We start from the raw sequence: 5,561 nt of genomic DNA on the forward strand, positions 1-5,561 counted from the left end.
ATTCCAATTTTGGCCATGGGCAGCTGGAGGAGAAGGATGGTTCTGTTCCACAGGAAGAAAAACATAGCCCCAGCATTTCAAAGGCAGCTGAGAGCTGGCCCTCAGGAAGCCAAGGGAAGCTGGACTTGTCAGTCCTGGCAAATTTTGCCTGGGAGCTGTACTTGGATATACGGAATTTTGGAGCCAGATTCCCAATTTTGGCCATGGACACCTGGACTTGAAAGAAGTTTATTTCCCTGGGAAGAGCAGCACAGCCCCGCAGTGTTTCAAAGGCAGATGAGAGGTGGCCCCCAAGAGGCCAAGGCCAGCCAGAGCTGTCTGTCCTGGCAAGTTTCATATGGGAACAATCCTTACATAATCAAATTTGGATGTAGAGTCCCAGTTTTGGCCATGGGCCCCTGGAGGAGAAGGACAGTTCTGCTCCATAGGAAGGAAAGCACGGAGCCCCAGCGCTGCAGGGCAGGTGAGAAGCAGCTCTGGCCATGCCAAGGTCAGCCGGAGCTGCCAGGCGGCCCCAGGAGCCCAAGGCAGCCAGAGCTGCTCCATGTTCCCTTGGTTCCGTGGGCCCTGCAGGGTCACAAAGGCCCCTCGGTTCTTTGGGGCCAGCAGTGCCACAGTGGCCCCTTGGTTCCATGGAACGCCACAGGGTCACAATGGTCCCCTTGGTGCCACCAGCCCTGCAGGGTCACAACGGCCCCTGGGTTCCACGAGGCCACGCAGGGTCACAGTGGTCTCCAGAGGAAGGGCAGCACCGAGCCCCAGGGTTTCAGGGGCAGAGGAGACACAGCCACCAGAGGCCAAGGCCAGCCACATCTGTCTGTCCTGGCAGGTTTGTCTGGGAGCAGCCCTTGGATATTGGGAATTCAGGAGGTGGAATCCCAATTTTGGCCATGGGCACCTTGTTGAGAAGGATGGGTTTATTCCACATGAAAGAAAAGCACAAAGTCCAAGAGTTTTGGAAGAAGATGAGAGGTGGCCACCATGGGCAAGAGCAGCCAGACCTGTCTCTCATGGCAGCTTTTGTCTGGGAGCAATCCTTGGATAGACAGAATTTGGGAGGTAGAATCTCAGTTTTGGCCATGGGAGCCTGGATAAGAAGGATGGTTCTTTTCCTTAGGAAGGAAAGGATGGAGCCCCAGGAGCCCCAGGATACCCCAGAACCCACTGAGGAACGGGGTCCCCCCGGCCTCATCATGCGCAGCCTTCAGCTGTCTCAGGCAGAGCCCATCCCGCCCTCAGCAGCCCCAGCCCAGCCCAGCCCAGCCCTCCTGGGCAGGAAGCCCCAATGGCCGAGCCGGCCTGGGACACTTGCAGGGATGCGGGGGCAGCCGCAGCTTCTGGGGCCAGCCTGGGCCAGGCCCTGAGCGCCCTGCCAGGGAACCATTGCTGCCCCACATCCCATCTCAGCCTGCCCTCGGGCAGCGGGAAGCCGTTCCCTGGGGCCCAGCCCCGCAGGCCCTTGGCAAGAGTCTCTCTCAGCCAGCAATTGCTGCTCCTCCCTGCTGCGGGGCCCAAGCTGCAAGTTGATTTTCTGCCGCTGGCCCCGGCCCAGCCCTGAGCCAGGGCCAGGACCTTGCCCTGGAGCTCTGCGGGCGCTGCCTTTGTGCGGCCGCAGCGCAGCGGCCGCAGCTCGGAGCTGCCCTTTGTGTCCCCGCCGGCAGCTGCCAGAGCTGGCGGGGCCGGGCCAGGGCCGGGCCAGCCCCGGCCTTCCCGGCTCTGGGACACAGCGGCGGCAGCCCCAGCCTTCCAGCCCTGCACACGCTCCCACACAAGCCTCCAGAGCCGCGGCCACGCAACGCAACTGACCGGCCGCTGACCCCCCAGCCTGGCCTGATGGCCATTCCTCTGCCCACACCTCGGCCAACCTCCCCTTGGCCACCTCCTGAGCCACAGTGCCACACACAAGTGGCACATACAGCTACAGAGCTCTGCCCACAGCTGGCAGGGAACGTTCATTCAACAGAAAAACCACCAAGAAAAAGAGAACTGCCCCCAGCAGAGCTGTTCCCTCCTGCAGTAGTTACACCTGCACACCCACAGCGCCTGAGACTGCAAGCAATGAGCATTCCCTGGGCACATGTGCAGCCCAAGCAGCTCGAGGACAGCCTTGCAGCAGGACTGCTCTCAGCTGAGCCAAAAAGGCCCCTCTGGCAGCTGCAGGGCCATTGCAAAGGGCAAGGGCCAGAGCCTGGGCCCACGGCGGAGGAAAGGGCTCTCAATTCCCCTGCCCTGCCACCTCAACCCTGTTCCCAGGCTGCTTCCCACACAGGATTGCTCTGCAGGACTGCGGAAAGCTGAGAGGCAGCTCTGGCTTCTCCACTTTTCATGTGCTAAAGCTGCCTGGCAGAAGAAATGGAGGGACAGCTGTGGTGGCACAATCCCTCCCGGCCCAGGGCCCAGCGCTGGGAAGGTCTTTCCGTGCCGAGGCTTTGCTGCGGCCAAGGAAAGCTCCTGGCTCAGGGTCACCTTTCCTGCTGGGCCAGAGCCCCCGAGTGGCCCAGCAGCAGCAGAGAATTCCAGCACAGCCCCGGCACGGGCAGGGCGGCCCTGGGCGGGCTGCGGGAGCCGGCAGCGCCTGAGCTCAGAGCAGCTGAGCCCGGGGGCTCTTGGCCAAGGCCGAGGCCCAGCGAGCATTTCTCAGCTCGCAGGGCGGCCTGGAAAGGTGCTGGGGGGGATCATTCACCCCCCAGGGCGGTCCCAGTGGCTCCCAGGATTTCCATGTCCGTGCTCCCAGTGCTGCTCCCAGCCCTGATCCGTGGGGATGGCAATGTCCCGCTCCCTTCCCGGGGCAGGCTCACACCTGAGCCAGGTGTGCAGGGCAGGACCTTGCCCTGAGCCCAAGCCCTGTCCCCCCTGCAGGATCTGCTTCCCATCGGCCTCTTCCTCCTGCGGCCCCAAGCCCAGCTCGGTGCTGAACGAAGGGCACTGGGCCGGGGTCATCCCCCGGTGGGGGCTGCGCACCCCCTCTGCCCCCTCCCCAAATTCCCTCCCGGGGCAGCAGGGGCTGCCTCAGGAGCCCTGTGGGCAGGGAAAAGGGGGTGACACCGGCATGGGGGGTTCACACACGCTCTGGGGGGACACACACGGCCCCTGGGGACCCCCCCTCACCTTCTCCTGCAGCGCCAGGAGGATGAACCCCAACATGGAGCCCCCGACTCCTGGCAGCATCTTGGGGGTGGGGTCTGGGGGCGAGTTTGGCTATCTGGGGGGGAGGTCACATCTGCCCTAAAACCCCCTCCCAGCTCCACAGCCACTCCCAGACCCCTCAAACCACCCCACAGCTCCTGGCCAGGACTCCCCCAACCACTCCCAGCAATAGCAATGGCCCCAAAAGCCACAGAATTCCCAACCCATCTCCCCCAACACCCACCCAAATTCTCTCCAAGCCACACAGCCCTGCCAACACCCCAAAACTCCCACACAGACTGCCCCAAAAGCCCCCAAACCCTGTCTCAGCACCTCAAACCGCTCCAAGGGCCATAAAAGCCCATCCCAGTCCCCCAAGGTGCCCCCAGACCCCCTCCCACCCCCCATGGCACTGACCAGAACAGGCTGGGGCACAGGAACATCCACAGCCAGGAGCAGCTCCGGCACTTCAGCAGCGATTTGGGCACTTTGGAGGCCACACCCCAAAGGGGGAGACTCAGGGCAGGGACTGGGACAGACAACTGGAATTCCTGGAGAACAGACGGGCTCAGGTGGACACGTTCTGCCAGCACAACTGTGAGACTGTGGTCCCAGTCTGCCTGGCTTCGTGGCTCCACAACACTCAGATCCTCCCAAATATTCCCCTGAACCCCAAATTCACCCCCAAATTCCAGTAAAATTAAGCAGCTGTCGACCTCTTTGCTTAATTTCTTTATTTTTACTCCACTTTTGGTTGTTTCAGTGGGATTAACACAGAAATTACTTAGGCTGCAGAAGATCTCCAAGAGGTTTTGAGGGGCTGTGAAGGGCTGTGAGGTGCCTTGAGGGTTTGTTAGGGGCTGTGAAGGGTCATGAGGAGTCGTGAGGGGCCATGAGGGGCCCTGAGGTGCTGTGAGGGGCCATGAGAGATTGTTGGGGGCTGTGAAGGGTCATGAGTGGCCATGAACTGTGAGGGGCTATGAAGGACTGTGAGCTGCCATGAGGGGCCATGGGGAACTGTGAGGGACATTGAGGGGTCATGAGGGGCTGTGAGGGGCCTTGAGGGGCCATAAGGGTCTCTTAGAGGTTGTTGGAGGCCAGGCACCTCATGGAACCAAGGGTCAGTTATGACACTGTGCAAGCAAGGAGATCATGGTTGACAGTACAGAACTTCATGGAAGCACAGGCCCATTGTCACACAGCAGGGCCGCAGAACCAAGGAGATCCTTGTGACACTCCACAACCTCATGGAGTCAAGGCGTCCATGTTACGCTACGGAGCCTCATGGAGCCAAGGGTCCATTGTGACACTGCGGACCCAAGGAGACTGTTGCTGACAGTACCAAAGTTCATGGAACCAAAAGTCCATTGGGACATTGTGGCGCCTCATGGAACTGTGGAGAGCATTATGACACTTTGTTACTATCTGATTTACACCCAGAAGGGCAAAGAAAACAAAATCTCTGAGTATAAAAGGAAAGAACTTTGAAGCTTCAAAATATTCCCAAAGACCAGATTAAAACCAAACGAGATTAAATGTTGGTGCCAAAAATATGGGTATCTGTTTATCTAATGGTAAGAGAGGCAAAGAGAAAGAAGGAGAAAAGTGGAGAAAAGTTAGAAAAAGCCAAGGTTACTCTAAAAAGCATAGGATAAGTCAGCACCACACTGTGCTACCTTTGTTGCTGCTGAGACAGGGTGGGGGAAGTGGAGAGGTTTTTGCCTTTTTTTTCCTGTCGTTTGAAGGGTCTTATCTGCCTCTTCTGATGTCTGGAGCAGTTTGGCTGGAAAGCGGCGGCCCATGCTCCGAGATGCAGGCTCGATGCTTGCAGCTGAACCTCGGTGCGCCTGGGACGAAGGAGCAGGGCTAGGGGTTGCACAACTCCCTCGGGATTTCAGTCCAGGGGTGAAGGATTGGGGGGTGCTCCCCAGGCGGGAGGCGTCGGCTCCCGGAGGCCTCAGGGTGTCTGGCAGCAGGCGATGGTGGTGGTGGGGGGAAAGGCAAAGGGCGGGGATTCTACCTTTTGCTTTCGCTTCCACATTTTGCACCAGTTTTGCCTTCCTTTTTATGGGCCTCCAGGCGGGCTATGCACGGCCCGTACGGCACGTAGTTTCCAGGCGTTCAAAAGTGATTATGATAAGCAGCCATAATGACGAAGCACTTTTGAAGCCTTTCAGGTTTGAGCAGTGATAATGACGAAGCGTTTTTTGGAGCCTTTCTCTTAGTATTAGGCTCTTGCACACTTCAGAACCAAGGGGCCATTGTGACACTGCAGGGCCTTGTATAACCAAGGGGTCATTGTAGCACGGCAGGGCCTGGTGGAATCAAGGGGATCGTAGTGACACTGTGGGGCTCCAGGAGGCCCCGGGGCCATTCTGACTGTGTGGAAGCAAGGATACCATTGTTACGTGCATTGTTACGTGACCTCATGGAAC

Source organism: Coloeus monedula (genome assembly GCF_965178545.1).
Source record: "Coloeus monedula genome assembly, chromosome: 32".
Lineage (NCBI taxonomy): Eukaryota > Metazoa > Chordata > Aves > Passeriformes > Corvidae > Coloeus > Coloeus monedula.